General features: G+C 55.6%; 1 protein-coding gene across 10 annotated transcripts in view; it reads left to right on the forward strand.

The window, feature by feature from the left end:
* The window catches only part of RGS3 (regulator of G protein signaling 3), a 133,504-nt gene that overhangs the window by 95,081 nt on the left and 18,663 nt on the right, over window positions 1-19,760 (forward strand). The window contains exons 1-2 of one of the 10 annotated variants that reach the window (XM_047768212.1): window positions 2,874-3,195; window positions 3,366-3,389. The exons of 5 other annotated variants lie outside the window; for them this stretch is intronic. The gene's annotated coding sequence lies outside the window, so the exon portion shown is untranslated. 4 more of the 10 variants (XM_047768213.1, XM_047768209.1, XM_047768210.1 and 1 more) reach the window with 4 other exon arrangements.

Consider the following 19,760-nt stretch of genomic DNA (forward strand, 5'->3'; position numbering starts at 1 on the left):
TGGCTCCCTGCTAACCCTCCCTGGTCTTAGCCCTGAGAGCTGCTGCCAGCTTGTCTGAACAGTGAGGTTTTTGCCTGCATAGTTGGGCTGGAGAGCCAGCCGGCTCTCAGTAAGTAGCCGGAGGGCTCTGTTCCATGGGCTGCCCTGTGCAGTGCTCTGGGGCACAGTGGACTGGGTTTGATCTGTAGCTTGGCACTTAACTGATGACCTTGAGCAGGTTTCATAATCTCTCTGCCTCTGTTTACCTATCCGTAAAATGGGGGCGTCAGATGTCATATCTCATAGGTTTATGAAGATTTCCTGAGTTGCTAACTGTGAAGTGCTTTGAACACTTGACGCATGCTATATGTCACATATGTATGTACTAAATAAACTGTGTGGATCAACAAGTGGGGCCCAGGCCCTGAGCACCCAGGGGCTGATCCTGTGGCCTGTAGGCCACCTGGATCTGGTTGTTCCCTGGGTTTCCATTCCTCCTGTACCTAATAGCACCGTCGTTTACATCACTCTGAGAAGCACTGGAATGTGACAAAGGCACTGAGTTGGGAGTCAGCAATCCCTGGTCTCGGTTGCTCTGTTTCCTTGGAAAAGTCACTTACCCTCTCTGGGCGTTAGTTTCACTGGCTGTAGATAGGGAATGGGAGTGAAAGATCTCTAGGGGCCCTTCCAGTTTAGATAGCCTGACTGATGGTGACTTTCCCATCCTGCTCCAGGCTGTACATGGGAGGGTCCACATGCTTTGTCACTTTGTGTCTGGAGCTGTGGCAAGGCAGGGGGGAGTGGCTTCCCGGTCTTCCCAGGCCCGAGATGCTCTTCTATCCTGGCCTGGCCAGGTCCTGGGCCTCGGGGTACTAACTGCTGGACCCTTCTCTCGTTATCCTTATGGTCCAGAGCATTGACAATGCTTTCTGGATCTGCTCGGACCCAGTGCCCTGGGTTGGCAGGGCTGCTCTGCCCGTCGTGGCACAGTGCTAATCACGGGCTCACTAGTCTCACCGGGTGCCTGATATCGGTCTCCCTCACTGAGCTGTCAGCTTGGTGAGTGCAGGGCCCTGGTGTGCCTGTTCACCCCATTCTCAGGGCCCAGTGCAGAGTCTAGCATGTAGTTGGTGCTCCAGAACTTTCTCTTGATTGAGAAGTGAGGACCTGTCTGAACTCAAGGACTCCTCTCATCTCAAGGAACCCCATATTCAGGCTCTCCACCCTAAGAAATCCTATCCCAAGCACCCGAAATTCCATCCTGGGAATTGGCCAGCGCCGCCATTGGAACTGGCCATCTCCTGAGACTCACCTCCTTAGTTTCCCAGGACAAGAGTGGGCCCTGCTTCCCAGGAACCTGCAGGATCACAGCCTTCCGGAGTTCCTCTTGTGGCTCATTGGAAACGAATCTCACTAGCATCCATGAGGACACAGTTTAATCCCTGACCTCGCTCAATGGGTTAAGGATCCAGCCTTGCCGGGAGCTGTTTCAGGCTTGAATCTGGCATTGCTGTGGCTGTGGCATAGGCTGGGGGCTACAGCTCCAATTCGACCTAGCCTGGGAACCTCCATATGCCGTGGGTATGGCCCTAAAAAGACAAAAAAAAAAAAAAAAGTGATAGCCTTCCAATCTGGAAGGTTCTTGGGCCCTGCAAAGACGGCCTTGGCTCTGCCCCCAGGGACAAGACAGAGCATTGACTGGGGTGTGAGTTCCCAGCTCAGATGAGGGCTGCTCTGAGCTGACTCTAATAAAGGATGTTTTCTTATGTCCGCATGCGTGACTACGCTTGTACGTGTGAGGGGCAGAAACAGAGACAGGATCAGGGTGACAGTCAGAGGCCGACATTCAGAGACAGTGAGGCTGCTACAGGGACAATAAGAGGCCGAGGGACAACCAGGGTCGCTGAGGTGGCATGAGGTAGGAAAGGCGGGCAGGTGCTCCTCCTGCCCCGTTTTTCGTGGGTCGACATCCAGGGTGCCTGCTGCTCCAGTGAGCAGCCTTTTCAGGTTGGCACCGACTGTGGGATGGACACCCCCACCCTGGGCTCCAGGCACAGCCCAGGGTGCGTCTGTTGGTATCAGGCAACCAACTGCAGCAGCCATTGCCGCAGCGTCAAACAGCTTTGTGCTGGCAAGACAGTGGCGGGCACTGTTCCATGTGGGCACCTTGGAGTTGGACCTATAAAGAGGGTCATACTAGCCCCTGCCTCATAAGGTGCCAATGAGGATTAAATGAGTTAATGAAGGCCAAGTTCTCAGAACAGTGCCTGGCCTCAAGGTCACTGAATCCTGTGTTAATCCCACAGGTGGGCAGGTCGAGGGTGGTCAGGCCCATTTTACAGGTAATGAAACCCAGGCTCAGAGATGGGCAGGGACTTGCTTGGGATACCCAGCCAACCAGGGCTGGAGCTCGAACCTGAACTGGGGACCCTGGCCTCCTAGGCTAGTGCACTTCCTCTGCCTACCGCTCCCCCCACCCCACCCCCAGGTCCCTCTGTTAGGGATGCCTCCCTCACTTGTGAGCCTAACTGCTCCTCTGAGCCATCATACTCTCTGTCCCTCTCTGATTCCCCAGATTTGGCACACAAAAGCACTAAATAAAAACACGTGTGTCGGGCTGCGCTGGATGGCGCTGCGAGGAGGTGACTGAAGCAGCCACTCCCCCACCCCGCACCGGGGGCGGTGGCATTCTTGGAGTCAGTGCGTGTCTGCAGGACACAGGACCCGGGGTTAAACTGCAGCCACCCACTGGGATGAGAGCAGTGTGGGGGTGAGGGTGTGCCTGGGAAGCCTTGGTGATTGGCTGCCTCCTGCGGGGGGGGGGGGGGGAGCTGTGACCAGTGGTTGCGCTGCCCCAGCTGGGGGAGCCCTCGGGACGAGGGTGGGGTGTAGCCCGCTTGGGATCCCAGTGCCAGGGAATGCCGCTGTGAGCGATGGACGCCTCTCCGTCCAGAGCAGCACTTGATGGGGGCTGGAGGGGAGCCAGGGTCCTTGGGCACAGGCGACAGGGGAGCCAGGGCTCGGCCATGTGAGCCTGTAACCCAGGAGCTGGCCGGGCCCCTTGCAGGCTGAAGGACGGGGTGGCCGAGGACTCTTCCTCAAGACATCCTGGACTCTTCCTCAGATGAAAGTGTCTTGGGAAATCACAGAGTTTTCTATTTGGTGGAAGAAGGAAATCCAGCCTCTCTCCAGAGTGGCGGCAGCCGGCTGGACGGGGTGTGTGTTTGGAAAGGGCGCTGGAGGAGGAGGAGGAGGAAGAGGAGGAGGGCAAAGAGGAGGAGGGGGAGGAAGAAAAAGGAGGAGGGACGAGTGATGCAAGGGTTTTGAAAACGCTACCTAGATGTGGGAGGTGGAACCTGGTCATTTGGTTCTGCTTTTCCCAGCAGGTATTGCTCCCCTGGGGAACTTGGGTAAGTCCATAAATAGCTCTGCTGACACAAAGGAGCTCTGTCTGGGGAAGGCAGCCGCTTGACACGGCCGCCAGGAGCTGCCACAGCTGCGGCCGCCCGCCCGCCTGCCCGCCTGCGGGAGAAGCCGGGTGGGGACCGGGGCGGGCGGGCTGGCAGGAGCCGCCGCCAGGAGTCCCTGGGTCCCTGCCGGAGTGTGCTGGGTAGGTGCCTCGGTGCCAGGGTGTGTGTGCGGTGGGTGGGGGGCTCTTGTCCAGGCCACCCCATGCCCCTGTTTCTATTGTTTCTTCCTTAGGGCAGCCATTGGTAGGCATGTTATAACCAAACCATGTGTGTTCTCCTCTGAGATAGTCCTCTGTGTGTGTGTGTGTGTGTGTGTGTGTGTGTGTGTGTGTGTCTGTCTCAGGGGCTGGGGGCCCCGCAGGGCTAGGGGCATGTTTCCACTGTGTGCTGCTCCCACTTCCAGGCTGGTCAGCGGCTTTTCTTTCCGAGAAAAAGGAGTGTTTGGTGACCAGAAGTCAGGACACGGCACGGGGAGGGAGTGCTCAGCCAGCGATCATGCCAGGATGCCGACCGCACACAAGGCACCGGGTTTGCCGTTCTTGCCTAGTTCCATGTTGGGGAAGGAGGTGGTCTTGGGGGCTGGTCTCAGCCGTGAGGGGCTTGCATGTGATCGCTGAAGCTTCTGCTGACATGTCCACTGGAGGGACAGGCAGAGATGCTCTGCCTCCCGAGCCCTTTGGGAAAAGTCCTGCACCTGCTCCCTTGGCTCCAGCTGAGAACAGTAAGGAATGGGGTAATTGTTAGGGACACGCTCACCCTGCAGAGCGAGGCACTGTGAGTGCACGGAGGCCCATTCTTCTATCAACTTGGAGGCCCCGCATCTCTACTTTTGTCCTGAGGTTTCCAGGAAGAACCCTCGTGCTTTGGGACCTCAGGGCTGAGGGAGAGCCTGAGTCCAGAGGGGAGGGGCTGTGTCCAAGTGCACAGAGCAGGTCTCTGGCCAGGACCAGGATGGAGGATGTCTGCCTCCTGGGTCAGTGAGGACAAGAGCTGTGGGTGCCATTACCCCGACCTCCACTATGAAATTCAGCTCTGAATCTGGAGCTCCTGGCTTGAGATGCCCAGCTAAGTACAGGGCCACCAGCCCCTCACCACAAACTTGCCACCCCTCTTGCTGCCCTCAAGCCTTCCAGCTGGGGACTCTCTGGCTCCCCTCTTGAGGCAGTGGGAATGGGTATATCTCCTGGAAGGAAGGAGCTGCAGTGCCTTCCCCGCCAATGCCCGCGGGATCCCAGCCAGGGCACTGCGGCCACAGTCAAAGTTTCCACAAGGGCCCCTGGAGTCCTCCGCGCCCAGCCAAGGGGCACCTCCCCTCTTCCCCAGCCCGAGCACGTGGCACGGCTAAGCCCAGGGCGGGCCCTTCAGGGAGCCAAGTTCCACAGCAGGGGCCACTCTGGGCCCAGCCTGCATTTGCTGCGGCCAGGGGATGGTGAAGATGGGGGCCGCTGAGGTGAGTGACCCCCTGTTGGAAAGTCTCCAGGGCTGCGAACCAGAGATGGTTGACGATGGGATTTCTGACTCTCAGTGTTTGGTAACCGTGAAGCCACCCCACCCCCTTGCTTTCTTGCCTTGGCCCGTGCTGTTTCCGCTGCCCAGAAGCCCACCTCTTCTCTCCTGTCCAGGTCTCAACCCTACCCAGGCTTCCACGACCAGAGCAGATATTCCAGGTGGAATCTGGCTGTCCACTGGGGGTGGTCCCCACTGTGCTTGCTTCATGTCCTGTTAGTGTGGGCCCTGGGCCTTCATCATCCCTGGTCCCAAGGGCCTAGCCTGGGGCCAGGACATGGTAGGAGAGGGCTAGGATGGGTTTCCTTGAGGACAAGCTCTGCCAAGCACGTCAGCTCTTCCTGCTCATCGCCAAGCTCTTCCTGGCAGACAGTGGGCATTACCAGTGTGAGGCCTGGCCAGGAGTCCCTTTGGAGGGGCCCTCATTTCTGCATGCCAGGGTTGCTTCCCTAGGGCCAAGGGGTTGGGGATGGGATTTGTTAGGAGATGAGGCAGGGAGAACCTTGGTTTCAGCCTAGCCGAGGCCACCAGAAAAGCCCACTTAGGTGTTGTGCTGGGATGGGTAGTATGCCATCCACATGGCCTGGGTCACAGAGGGTGGGAGGGGCAGCCCCAGCTGGTTCGAACACCGTGTTCCTGGTCCTTTGCTCAGACTACAGCAGCTTGGGGTTCAGATTGGGCCCCGTTGGGATGTGGCCAACAGGGGAGGTAGGTTGGGGGGCTGGGGACGTGTGGTTCTCTGCCTGGCTACCCCAGAGCAGGCACAGCTGAGGCAGGAATGCCCCGGCTCTGCTAGGTTCCTGGGGGCCCTTAGAACTTCTTCCCGTTTAGTCTCCCAAGGCCATAGAATGGCTGTGTGTTTGCCTTCTGGACACATAGGGAACTCAAGCAGGAGAAGAAGGACTGGCCTGAGATTACATGCCACTTAGCAGCACAGCAGCGACAAGGCCCAGGTCTCCAGGTCCTCTGCCCAGGACTCTCCATCACAACAGTTGGGTGACTCAGGGTACCTGGCTTTCATCTTGATGCTCCCCTTTTTTGGACTCCCTTAGTGACATGTTCCTTTCCAGGACCCTCACACTTACTGGCTAGAACCCAGCTGTCCTCTGAAAAAGCAGCGTGTGCAGTAGTGAAAGCCCCCCTGGCCTTTCCAGTAGCCTGGGGACTGAGGCACACTCAGGTCCCTGCTCACTGGATGATCTCTGGCAAGTCTGCTTTTTGCTCCGGCTCGGTTTCCTCTTTGGAGCAACCAGGGACTGAACCAGGGGTTGCCAGGCCCCTTGTAGCCATTCAGAGACGCCTCTGTTGTCTGCAGATGCTCTCGCTGGGTTCTGAGAGTCACTGGTCTAGGCCAGGGTCCCGCTTCTCCGGGAATGGCCCCCAACCTGTTCCTTAGGCACTTCTGGCCAGAAGCCTTCTCATGGAAGCTGGAGCCCAGGCTGAGGCTGCGGCTGGGAGGTTCGTTGTTGTTGTTTGTGGAGCCAGGCCGTTTCCAAGATGTCATTGCTCAGGGAAAACCATCATTTCTCCCAGGGGTAAATAAGGCTGCTTATGGCTCAGCCCGCTAAGCCTGGAGAGGCTGGAGCCACTCACAGCGGGCCAGCCCCAGGGAGCTACCACCTTTGGCTGCACGACCAGCTGGGTGGGGTCAGGACTGGGGAGAGGGCTGATGGGGCCATCAGCCACTGGAGAGATTGGCGCTTCCGGGTGCAGAGGAAAAGGGAAAGGGTCCCAGGAGGCCCTGTTCCTTTGGCAATGGGCCTGGGTCATTGCTCCAGATGTGTGGAGAGCTGCCAGGCATGCCCTCGACCGCAGATGGCCCAGGGCTTCTGGGCTCTCCCCCTGCCCTGGGCCGGCTTGCGTGCACCTGGCCCTGGGGCTCAGGCTTCTGCAGGAAAACTGTCAGCGGCTCCCAACTTATAAAGGGGTGGGGTGCAGTAAGTTACCTGGAACCGGGCACACTCTCCCCCACGTAGCCAGGACTCTGGTGTCCTTGGTTACCTATTTGCCCCGGGCAAATAGCAGAATTCAGACACTGGAAACAGTGGCAGAGGGTAGGGGACACAAGGAAAGGCAGAGAGAGAGCAGGGCAGAGCCTCGAGGAGCTAAATGGCTGACTACAACCTTGAAAGGCTGGAGACAGCCATGGGGAGGACCATGAAAGGGAAGATGGCATGGCTGTCCCGGTCCTCAAGTCAGGGGTTGTAACTGATGTCACCCAGAGCACCGAAGCCTTCGGTACCCAGACCTCCATTAATGAAGTTCCCAGTTGATTCAAAGAATGGCTCTGTAATTGCTTTCTCTGCCTCCCTCCTCCCCGCCCCCTTCCCTCCCTCCACGTTGTCAAATACCTGCCATGCACCATGCACCGGCCAGGTGCTGGAGATACAGATACAAAAGGTCCCGTCTTTAATCTAGTACCGGGGTGGACATGTAATGGACATGTAATGGATGCTAACAAGACAGCTTTGATGGGGAGACTGCAGGAGGGAAAAGTTTCCAACCCAGTCTGGGAGCCTCAGTGAAACTACCTGCAGGAGGTGAGGCTGAATCTGGATGCATAGACATTTATCTGTCGAAGGCACTTGTCTCCTCTGGGGTACAGGCATGATGCCTGCCTGGCCAGAGAAATCTCCTGTGTGTATCCACGGGCTGCATGCTTTTTAGCTCAGAGGAGGCCGTGTAATGGGTTCAGGTGTCTGGGCTCTGGACTTAAGGGCAGGCTCTCCCACTTTGCAGTTGGGTGCCATTGGGCAGGACACCGGACAGGACCTCTCCATGCTTGGATTTCCTCAGGCAGGGGTCCAGCCTCCTGGGGGTACTGAGGTGATATGTGTCCAGAGGACGGCGTGCATACTGACACTGAGTGGTCGTGGGGGCAGTGGGGCTGCCCCGTCACCTGCCCTTACTGGTGGCTGTAATTGAATGAGTTGATGTAGGTGAAGCGAGGAGCTCGGCATGGGGTCTGACACATAGCCAGATGTGAGGTGGTGCAGCAGCTTTTCGGGGTGCGGTGTGGGAGGGACAGGAGGCGAGTTGGAATGTGTTATCAGACCCTGGAAGGAGGACTTTTGTTTGCTTTTTAAATAAACCTTTAAATTGAAATAGAAAACACTTATAGCAAGGGTAGAAGTAAGTAGCCAATGAATTTTCACAAAGTGAACAAACTCCAGGTCAAGATATAGAACACTCTAGTACCCTGGGAAGCTCCCCTGCCCCCTGGCCACCCACCCCCTCAGTCACTACCACCTCAGAGGTAACCCTCGACCTGACGTGTCTCACTGGTTAGCGTTGCCTGTTTGAATTTTGCATACGTGGAATCATTGAATATGTATTCTTTTATGCTGACTTCCTTGGATCAGCATTTTGATGGTGAGATCCATCAATAATAACATTGAAATTTGCAGTTTTATTTTGTTCACCCCCATTGCTGTGTGCTAGTTCGTCCCGTGAATGTACGTGCCACAATTTATCCCTTCTGTCTATCCAATCTGTCACTGATGGACATTTGGATTGTTGCCGGTTGAGGTGATCATGAATAGTACGGCTATGAATATTCTCACACATGTCTTCTGATGCACTCAAATATACTTTTCTGTCGGGTAAATACCTAAGGTTTGCAATTGCTGTGTCATAAAGTCGTATATAATTAGCTTTAGTAGATTCCATTGCATATTTTCTACTCTTCAAGCAGTGTAGGAGAGCACTTGTTGCCCCATGTCCTCGCCAGCATAATTGGTATGAGCTCTTGTGATATCTAATTGTGGTTTTCATTTGCATTTCCTTGCTGACTAATGAGGTTTTGCACCTTTTCATATGCTGATTGGCTGTTTGGATAATCTCTTTGTGAAGTACCTGTTCAAGTCTTTTCCCCAGTTTTCTCTTGGACTGTCTGTCTTTTTCTTAGTGATTTGTGGGAGCTTTAAAACATATTCTGTAAATACGTCAGTTGTTGGATATGCACATCACACGTATCTCCCACTCTGTGGCTTGCCTTTTCACTCTTTTCAGGGTATCTTCTAAAGAAGTTCTTGGAGTTCCCGTTGTGGCTCAGTGGTTAACGAATCTGACTAGGAACCATGGAGTTGCAGGTTCGATCCCTGGCCTCGCTCAGTGGGTTAAGGCTCTGGCGTTGCCATGGGCTGTGGTGTAGGTTGCAGACACAGCTGGGATCCTGCGTTGCTGTGGCTCTGGCGCAGGCCGGCGGCTACAGCTCCGATTAGACCCCTAGCCTGGGAACTTCCATATGCCATGGGTGAGGATCTAGAAAAGACAAAAAAAAAAAAAGAAAAAGAAAAAAGAAAAAAAAAGAAATTCTTCATCTTAATGCAGTCCAACTTGTCTGGCCTTTGTTTCTGTGGAGAATGCTTGTTGAATCCCATTTCTTTGCCTGTTACCAGCTTGTAGGTATATTCTCCTGTGTTGTCTTCTGGATGCTTTATCGTTTTATGTTTCATGCTTGACTCTAAAATCCACTTGAAATAGATTCTTACGTCGGGTGAAAGTAGCGGTCCAGACTCATTCTCTCTGGATGAACATCGATTTGTTAAAAAACACTTGTTAAAAAGATCATTCTTTCTCACTGTCATTATCGCCTTTGTCAGAAATTGAGGAGCAATGCATGTGTGGCTGAGCTGAGTTTTGAAAGATGAGGAGGAGTTTCTCTGGGTGGACAAAGGAGGGGAGCATGTTATGTTCCAGGGAGGAAGGGCTGCGAGCCTAGGTTGCGAGGTGCCGAAAGAGTAGCGTTTGTTTGGGGAGCGACGAATAATTCAGCCAGGCTGGAAGCGAGGGGCGATGGTGTGGTGGAGAGGTCCACCTGCAGGGGCAGAACCCACAGGGCAAGCAGCTGGGACCATCCCAGAGGGAGGGAGGGCTTTGAAGCAGGAGGGGAATACGCTCGGGTTCATGTGAGGGAGGTGAGCGGTGGTCCCCTGACGGGAGGATGAGTGTGGAACAGACTGTCATCCTAGACAGACCCGGCCTTGGCGTCACCCCTCAGCTGAGACAGAGCGAGTCTGCTTCGGGGAGGCAGTGGTGGAGGTAGCAGCGTGCCTGGGCCTTTGGAGGGTGAACTTTGGCTGCGGGTTTGTAGCTGAGTCCAGTGGCCGGAGATACGTTCTCGTGTCCTCGAGTGGAACGGCTTCCCCGCTCCCCACTCAACGCCCCCTCCCCGTGCCCCCAGCCCTGCAGGCCCTAAAGGAGGACTATTTTAGGAACTGGAGCAGACAGACAAGCTGGCGGGTGTGTCTCTGGAAAGGAAGTGCTTTCTGCTTCCCCCACCCTTGGTGCACCCACAAGGATCCTGGCCACACCTTGGGGCCCTGAGAACGAACAGACCTTCCCAGGCTGGCTGAGATTCAGAGCTGGACAGACCTTGTCCGGGAGAATGCAGCCGAGTGAGGGGAGTCCCTTGGCCTGGGGCCACACGGTGAACCAGCCTGACCAGCCTAGGGGAAGCTGAGCTCACTCTCGGCTCCCTGCACCCCAAGCTTCCAGGCCTTTGGGATGAGCCTCGGTTTCCTCCCCTGAAGTGCACAGATAATAGTGCCTCCCTTGTGGTCAGAGTGTATCAAGGACCTTCTCCTGGAGTGGAATGCAGGGGAGGGGACTGATGGTGATGACCACGATGGGAGAAGGAACTGCAAGTGTTTATTGAGCACCTGCTGTGAGCCAGGACTCTCTATCTGGATGGTCGCCCAACAGTGCTGTGGGATTGAACACCTGCTACCTCCGTTACCATTTTACAGATAAGAACATTGAGCCTTGAAGAGGTTAAACAGCCCGCAAAAGGGCTCTGAGCAAGGAGGTGGCAGGGCCCGGATTCGAACCTGGTTTTGTCTGTCTCCAGACCCCAGTTCTTCACCAGAAATTGGCTTCAACGCACCCCCCCTTGGCTCTGAAAGCGCTCCCATTCTCCAAGATGTTACTTGAGTGAAGCCTGAGATTTGAGGGTTGGTCTGCGGTGCCCGGTCACGCGGGAGAGTCGAGGAGTCCAGAGGAAGGTCATGGCCATGGCCACGGGCTGAGCACTCTTGTGCCCCAGGTCCTGCGTCCTGCCTCCTGCCCTTTAGCATCCCTGCCAGGGAGTGGCATTGACTCAGCCACATGGTGAGGAAGTGACATTCAACGTAGGCCTGCCTGATTCCAAGTCTGTCTCTTGACCCCAGTGCTCTTTGTGCCCTTCCCTGGGGTCCTTCTAGCCTGGCCAAGCCTTTTCGTTGATTAGCCTGGTGTAGGAATCACGGAGAAGCCACATGCTTCTGACTCTACCCACTCATGAAGGGGATCCCTGGGAGGGTCCTCAGGTGTCCATAATTCCGTACCAGCCCTCCTCCACCAGGCAAGTCAGACCCCCTCCCCAACCCCGTCCCAATCTCCGCTAATTTGGAGTAAGAGCAGGGACACTGCTTAGCACGGGGCCTGGCCAGGTGGGAGCTTGGTACCGTCTTTCCAGGACAGGGACGGGGCAGGAGGGAGGAAAGGCAGTGAAGGGAACAGGAGAGGAGGCGGGACAGCAGAGAGAGAGCAGGGCTTTAGAGCCAGGCAGGCCATGGTTTCCATTCTGACTCCTCTGCTTACTGGGTTTTTGATCTTGTGTAAGTTACTCACCTTCTCGGAGTCCCAGTTTCCTCATTTGCAAAATGGGGCCAATGATAGTGACTTTATCATGTTGCTGGACTTGAGAGCGTGTCTGTAGAGTAGCTGTCACAGGGCCTGCTGTCTAGTAGATGCTCAGTTAGTGGTTTCTTGCGTGCCCTCTCCACGCATCTTTTTCCTTGGTTTCTGTTTCTATCATCTCTAGCCCCACCTTCCCTATCTTTACAGCACCAAGTAAACACTGCTTTCAGGGTAAAGTCCGAATTCCTTGACACAGCTCTGCTTCTGCGCCATCGAACCGCCTGCACTTCCTCAAATGTTCCGTGCTGTCTCTGCTTTGGCCTGGGTATCCTCTCCCATCCCTTTCCACATCTCCTCCAAGAGCCATCCCAGCCTCTCCTGCTGCCTCTGTGCTTCCATAGCCCCCTGGGGTGGTACAGGGTGGGTGGGAGGTTGCTGTCCGCCCCTTGCCTGGTTCTCTGATCCCCAGACCCAGTGCCTTCAGGCACGTGTCTTACCACTGTTTGGCTCTAGTGCCCGCATAGGCCCTGGCACAAGGGCTCCTTAGGTATTTGCTGAGTAACTCTGGGGGTGGGGGTGGGGGTGGGGGTGGGGGTGAGGTGAGTAAGCCAGGCACACAATCTGATGAGCCAAAGCAGGGCCTGCCAGGGCCATGAGAGCTGGGCAGGCCCAGCATTGGCAGGAGAGCAGAACCCTGGCCAGGGCATCATGGAGAGCATTTAACTGGGCTCCAGGGGATGGACAGGAAGTGGTCTTGAGGTCAAGATAACAGGGAAATGAGACAGTGCACGTGCTCACACGGATTGGGGGAGAAGGAGGTGCCAGGTGGGAAGAGGGTGGTGGTGGAGCCCACAGGTGAACTGGTTCCTAAGCAGAGAGCCCTGGGGTGTAGCAGGAGAAGCCCATGGGCTGTGCTCACCCTGTGACGAAGGCATCAGTCAGCACAGGGGCAGGAAGAGGCTGGGGAAACTTCTGCTCTCAGCTTGCATGACTTCCTGATTAAAAGAAAGCTGGAGGTGTGGAAGGGGGCTGTGGAGCTGGGGGTGGGGAGCAGAGACTGCAAGTCCAGGCCCCCCCACCACGCACATAGAGGACCTGAGAGGGGAAGGGGCTTGGCCAGGTGGTAATGGGGGGCTCAGTGCCAGAACCTCAGACCTCGGGAGCTGCTTCCCCTGCTGGGCTTCTAGGTGGGAAGTGGGCATCTCAGCAGGTTCCAAAGGTCAGGTCTGGGGACATGTCCTCCCAGCCAGGTGAAAGCCAAGAGCAGGGAAGGCCTCTAAGAGGGCTCCCCCTCTTCTCACTCCTCAGGCATTCCTCTTCCCTGCATGTCGGTGTTCTGAGAGGTTCTGAAGGGGTGCGCCGCTTCTCCTCCGTGCCTCAGCATTGCTTTCAGTACAATGGGTGTGCTCCTTGTTGTGGTGTGTTTCCTTCCTGAGCCCCCGATAGATCCATCAGCTAGATCGTGGGATCTTTAGGGACACAATTTTCAGTTTGTAGTCAAATTCCTCCTCTTTCCTCAAGGTCGTGCCTCTTCTGCGTGGGCTCAGTTACAGAGGGAGCACCCGGTGTTGAAACTGGTCCCCACTCTAGGTTCTGGTCTGGATTCTAGTCCTGATTCTGTTGTGTGACCTTGGGTATATTACCTTCCTTCTCTGGGCTTCAGGTACCTTATCTGTTAACTGAAGCTGCGCCCCAGAATTTTCTAGGGAGTCAAGAAAAACGGCAAGATGCCTGGGCCCTACTCACGGGGACTCTTATCCAGAAGGTCTGGAATTGGACCCAGATATAGACATATTTTTAAATGCGCCATGGGTGATTCTGAAGTATACCTCTCTGTTGAGAACCCATAGTCTGGATCAGTACTTTACAACTTTGGCATGCGAATTAATCACCTGGGATCTTGGTAAAATGTGATCCAGTACGTGTGGATTGAGGCCCAAGAGTCTGTATTTCCTATGAGCTTCCAGGTACAGGTGCTGCTGCAGGTTCATGAGTCACACTTAGATAATAAGAGCCTAGATGGTCGGTGAGGTTCTTTGGATTGACCACTCATTCATTCATTCATTCATCATCAACCCTTAAGATGCAGACTGGGGAGAGGTGAGGCTAGAGGGAAAGACAAAGCCAGAATCTCCCAGGGCTACAGAACCTGGACTTTATCTGGAGGGCACTGGGGAGCCAGGTCAAGGTTTTAGGCAGAGGAACGATGCGGTCAGATTAGCATGTAGCAGACTCCCCTGGCATGGCGCAGGGAATAGCCAGAGGGGTGCGGACCTCAGCTGCGAGATCAGCATCCGTCTCCGTGGGAGACGACGTGGTCCTCAGGCAGGTGGTAGTGAGTGGAGATGGAGAGAGTGGATTTTTTTTTTTCCCTTTTAATCAACTTTATTTTTTAGAGTCATTTTAGGCATTTGAGAGGAAAGTACATAGAGTTCCCAATACTTCCTGTCCCTGCGCGCCCATAACCTCCCCCAGTGGAAAAATTCTTAAGATTTTACGAGAGATAATCAGGAGGGTTTTATGATTGGCCAGGGGTTGGGGGGGTGCGGGGGGGGCAATGAATAAAGACTGATTCCCAGGTCTCCTGTTTGGGGACCTGGTGGTGGCATCCTTGACCCAGAGACGCTGAGAGGAGGAATGGGCTTGGGGGGAAGGTCACGCGTTCAGCGTGGGGCGCGCGGAGCTGGGAGCCGCGGTGGGACATGCGCAGGAGGTCTCCGTCTCGGGGTCTGGGCTCCAGCCTCAGGCTGTCTGCTCCCTGGTGAGCCCGTCCGTGCCCACTGAGCAGACTTCAGACTCCGTGTCCTTCCACAGTGGGGGCCTTTCGCCCTCGCGCCTCTGTTCTCTCACAGGGCCTGGCAGTTTTCCTCACGTTGTGGATCACAGTTTTTTTTCCAAACTGTCTCTTTGGGTGGTGACTTGATTCATGTCTGATTCTCTAGCCTGTAAGCTCCACCAGGACAAGGATTATGTCTTTCTTATTCCCCGGTGTATCCACAGAGCCTGGAACATTCTGAGAAAGGATGGGTGGACTGGGTGTTGTCTGGGGGCCAGATGGCGCATGTGGTGATGGTTGCCTGGGGAGTGGACGGTGCATGGTGGGGAGTGTGTGGGGCTGAAAGGGGGCAGGGCTGGAGCAGGTTCCCAGGAACAGACCACAGGCCGAGAGGCCGGTGATGGAGCGGAGAAGAGGGTCATTGGCTCCGTCAGAGGAAAGCCAGGGAGGGGAATTCAAAGCCGGGCTGTGCTGTGGTGGTCGTGGCTGCTGTTTATGGAGTGCTTGTGCGCTGGCTCTGGGTGGATGTCGGCTCCTCCCAGTGCATCCTCTGTTACAGCAAAGGCAACGGAGGCCCAGAGACGTATTACCCCCGAGGTCACCCAGCCAGCGAATGTGAAGTGGGGACCAGTATCCCAGAGCTCTCACCCCAGGGGGTGTGGCCTGCATCCTCCTGGACTTTGCTGAACCTGTCGCAGTGGGGGTGGCGGGGGAGGAGAACAGCCTAGAGGCCCCTGAGCCAGTGGCGGAGGCAGGGTGGTGGCTCCAGCTTCTGGGTGTCAAGAAGCCAGGCCTGTAGAGCTGACCTGAGGCTGAGCTGCGGTTCCTGGAAGCCAGCATCAAGCCAGGGCCCCAGAAGCATACAGAGCTGAGCAACCCCATTCCAGAAGAGAGAAGGTGGGATTCTAGTAGCCTCTCTCTTTCTCCAACAACTTTCCATGTCACAGAGCACTTTCCTGCCCTTTCTCAGACTTGGTCCCCAGAAGCGGTAGTCTGGGATCACACGCCTAGCAAGTGATCGAGGGAGGATTCTAGCCCCGAGTCTTCCGGCTTTACGTCCAGGGCTCTTTCTGTAAAATCCTGTGTAAGGGCCACTTTGAGATGGAGGCAAACCCCAGTTCACCCCTTACCTCCACCAACCCAGCCCAGCCCAGCCCAGCCCAGTGCAGGAAGTGGGTTTTGAGGGCAGATGCGGAGCGGGCATCTGTGGTGGATGTGATGAGTCATCTCAGTGAAAGCTGCAGGTTGATGCTGGGGTCAGTTGACCTGGCTCCACATTTAGCAGCTGTGTGACGTTGGGCAAGTCACTTCCAGCGCCTGCTGCCACCCCCAACCTCCATAGCAGGCAGGGGTCTAGAGCCTAGGGGACATAGCTGGGGTGAGCAGGCCTCTGCATGTCATACCTGGCACCCTTTCCCAGCCTGTTCCGAGCCCTGCATTGGATTGGGAAGTGGATTTGATTAGATCCTAAACAACAGCTCCATTTAGAGGGCCTGGTTCATTTCCTGTGTGCTTCTAGCAGGCGAAACACGCACAGAATTAACCCTGGTCCAGCCACGCCAAGGAAGTGGTGGATGGGAGACACACGATCCCCGTGGAAGGGGAAGAGCCGCGGCGAGCGCTCTGGACCCAGGGCCCTGGGTGAGCAGGCTGGTCCCTGGGGTGTCTTGGCTGGGTGCTTCTCACCCTCACCTGTTGTAACAACTGCCTTTTTGGGTGTCCGAGGCTGCCTGCACTTCCTCCATCAGACCACTCACCACGTTCACTAAGGCCAGTTGTTCAGCCTCTGTTTTTCTGCTCAGCTGAGGGCAGGGATTGTGTCTGACTTGGTCTCTGCTGTCCCCACCCCTACCCCAGGGTCTAACTCAGTGCCTGGAGAATGAATGAGGGCATGTATGAAGCCAGTCCCAGCCCTCCGCCTGCCCTACGGCCTGCCCAGAGCACTCATACCTAGGGCTCTGCATGGGTCATTCTCTCGCTCACAGGACGGTCCCACGGCCTGGCATTGGCGTCCCTTCTGTAACCTGGCTCTCTTTATCTCCTGTCCTAATCCTCTCACTCGCCACCCTGTATCCCAGGTTTCTGAGATTTCCTGTTTCAGAGGCTCCCTTCCCTTGAGGTACTGGCACCCCCCGCTTTCCTAGGAACACAGGCCTGGCCAGACCTACTCAGAGGCACACACAAGCCCATCCAGGGGCTGGGGAGGGAACCAGTGAGCTCTGGTCTCATGTGGGTCGGGCCCAGGTGCAGGGCCTCTGGTGGCGGGGCTCATAGCCTGCTCCCCCTCCGTCTAGACCCCCGAGGACCCGAGTGGTGGGGAGAGACCCTTGGCCAGGACACATGAGTTTCTAAAACTGGGTCTTCAGTAATTCCCTTAGGCTCTGGGACCTCAGATTCCCTCTCTCTAAGACAAGGGGAGACTAATAATTGCTACCAGTTTATCAAATGCCTCTCTGGGGCTGGCCGTGAAGAGCACGAGCTTAGTCCTCTGAGTCTGGTGTGATAGCCCGGCTCTGTTCCACATAAGGAAGCAGACTCTCGGAATAGCCAGAGGCTTGGCCATCTTCTCACCCAGCTGGGAACGGACACTGCTGGAATGAGAACCAAGTCGGAGCAGGGTGTCTGAGCAGGAAATGCTGGGTGCTGGGTGAGCTTTGGGTCCTGGGTGGTTGCTCAGGTACCCTGGGGCGGGGGGCCCTCTGGGGACAGAGGCACTTCCCCTCCTAGCTTTGTTTGATTTGGCCTTGGTTTAGGGCAGGATTGGCAGAGGCAGGCTGACTTGCATTTCTGGTTTTGGGTCTGTTGCTGCACTTTCCCCGAGGGGTGGGTGGGCTCTGGCCACAGTCACTGCTGGTACCTCCGCCCCCACGCCCCCAGGAAAGGGGAAATGCTGCCCGCTTCCCTCTGAGGGCCCAGGGCCAGGCCCCGGGGCATGGGGGCACCATTTCTGTTTCTTTCATCTGCCCTTCCAGATGGGGGTTTCTGGCCAGGGGACTGGGCTGCTCTGGGCCTGAGATCTGAAGTGAGCTTGGGATGAAAGAGCCAGAGGCCTGGCTCTAACCCCAGCCCAGTCCTGCGGGTACATGCGCCTTTGGGCAAGTCCCTAGGTCACCGTCCAGGCTGGGCCCTCTGTCTTCCTGTCAGTTCAGTGGAGGGTCTCTCTGATCCCTTGGGAACAAACTAAGGTTCCCAGGTGAGATTCCTGGACTGGGGCTCCGGGTATCCCAATCACCAACTTCCATTCTGGGGGCTGACAGTTTGTTTCTAGGGGTGTATGGGAAAGATGGGCCACTGTTTGAGTTTGGGACCATAGCTGTAATCACCATGACTACTGCCACCATCGTTATCCCGTTTCAGAGCTTTTACTTTTTATAGTCACTCTCCTGGTGTGTCACTGGGTCACATTGGTCATCCCACGTCATAGATGGAGACCCTGAGGCCCAGAGGGTTCCATGACTGACTCTGTCTGGCTCTGCCATGTAACTCTAGCTTGGCCCCTGCTCCTCGCTGGCCCTCAGCCTCCGCACCTGTGCAGTGGGGATTTGGGCTTGCTGATGTTCTAGGGTCGGAGGCAGTGAAGTCTGAGGGGTTCCCGGGTGGAGTCATCGTTCAGCTGCAGGCAGGATTTCCAGGGCAGGAAGTCCTTGGGGCAAGTGGGCCCCTGTCATTGGCTGTCCTGGGAACCAGACCCTGGCCAAGTCCTCCTAAGGAGTTCTCCAGAGGCGTCCCCTCCCGGCTCAACACCTCTCCCTGCTGCTCTGGGGGTGGCGGTGAGGTAGGGAGGGCTTTCACTTGACTGCTTCCAGGTGGTGGCTTTTGCCCGCACTCCTTTCACATCCGCTCTGGTGCTCCCAGATGCCACGGTGACCCCAGCATATGTGTGTGGCACCCTGCAGCTGCCTTGAGCTTTGGCTGGGCTGTTTATCCCCAGATGTGAGGCCCAGCTGGCCAAGGGCTTACATAAGTTCCCAGCTGCAGGCGTAGCCTTTCAGTCTCTGGCAGCTGCGCAGTAGTGGATAGCTGTGGGCTCAGCTTCCTCATCTGTCACATGGACATGAGTGGTTTTTACCATAAGAGCTCTTAACCTATGCTCTGAAGGACTCACCCCTGAAGTTCTCTGCTCGTGTGCGTGTGTCCCCTTGGATCTGTGCAGTTCCCAGGAACGTGTGGCATCTTTCTCTTCCTTTGTTCTGGGTGTTATGGCCTCTTCGTGGCATCTGGACTCTGAGTAGTTCCAGGTCCAGCATTTCAAGTCCTTGACTACCATGAGTGGCCCAGCGTAGCCCAGGCCTGGGACACCCCTGACTTTCTTGGAGCCCTGGTCTTCCTGTGAGAGCTTCTTTTCAGACTCCCCTGAGGGCATGCTTTTTCCCTGTGCAAATGAATCTGCAGGAACCCAGCAAAACCTCCAAGGGTTCTGAGGGTGGTGTGAGAGGCAGGAAATGCTTCCTTTTTATATATGGGACTTCTCTGAGGTTCCTCCAAACACAGTTTAAAAATCACTGGGTGGCTGATCCCTCAGTGAGGTTCCATGTTTTGGGGACATTTGTCTAGTCCAAGTGTGGACAGTATTTTGAAGTTCCAGGTTTTTTTTGTTTGTTTGTTTGTTTGTTTTTTGAGGGATGCACCCATGGTATATGAAAGATCCCAGGCTAGGGGTCCAATCTGAGCTGCAGCTGCCAGCCTACACCACAGCCACAGCAATGAGGGATCTAAGCCACATCTGCTACCTACACCACAGCTCACGGCAATACTGGATCCCCAACCCACTGAGTGAGGCCAGAGATTGAACCTGAGTCCTCGTGGATACTAGTGGGATTCGTTTCCACTGCTCCACATCAGGAACTCCTTGAGGTTCTAGTTTTATTCTAGTTTATTCGTTTCAAAAAGATCTAAACATTCAGACCAAGTTCTTACTTGGGTGTCTGGGTCCAGGATTCTCTCACTTAGTGATTGCTCTGGCTTGGGGCTTCGTTTGATTCTGGTGCGTGAAGGCAGAGGCTATCTGGCTCCTCATTTATTCACAGAGGGGGACTTGCTCACAGAGGGCCTGTGGCACTTCCCTTAGAAGGCCATCGGGGCAATTCCATAAGAGGGGTTTCACCTGCCGTGGCCCCTGGCAGATAATAGGAGCGGGTAATGGTACATTCTCCCCCTTCTCCCTTAATTGACCAACCACGTTTTTGATGGAGCAGAAGTTTCCAGCAAGGAAGTTAGGGTGGGAACCCATTTTCAGCTAAGCTAAGGGGCTTTCAGGCTTCCATCTGGTGCTTTGACTTTCACACTGTGGGGTATGGGGTGCAGGCTGTGGGGTTTGGGCTGCTGCTTGAGTTTGTTTCAGCTTATGAGACATTGACTTGTGCACAGTAGCCTCCCCTTGTGAACCTTGCTCATTTCTCTTTATTTCA

The sequence above is a fragment of the Phacochoerus africanus genome, chromosome 2 (genome assembly GCF_016906955.1).
Source record: "Phacochoerus africanus isolate WHEZ1 chromosome 2, ROS_Pafr_v1, whole genome shotgun sequence".
Taxonomy (NCBI): Eukaryota; Metazoa; Chordata; class Mammalia; order Artiodactyla; family Suidae; genus Phacochoerus; species Phacochoerus africanus.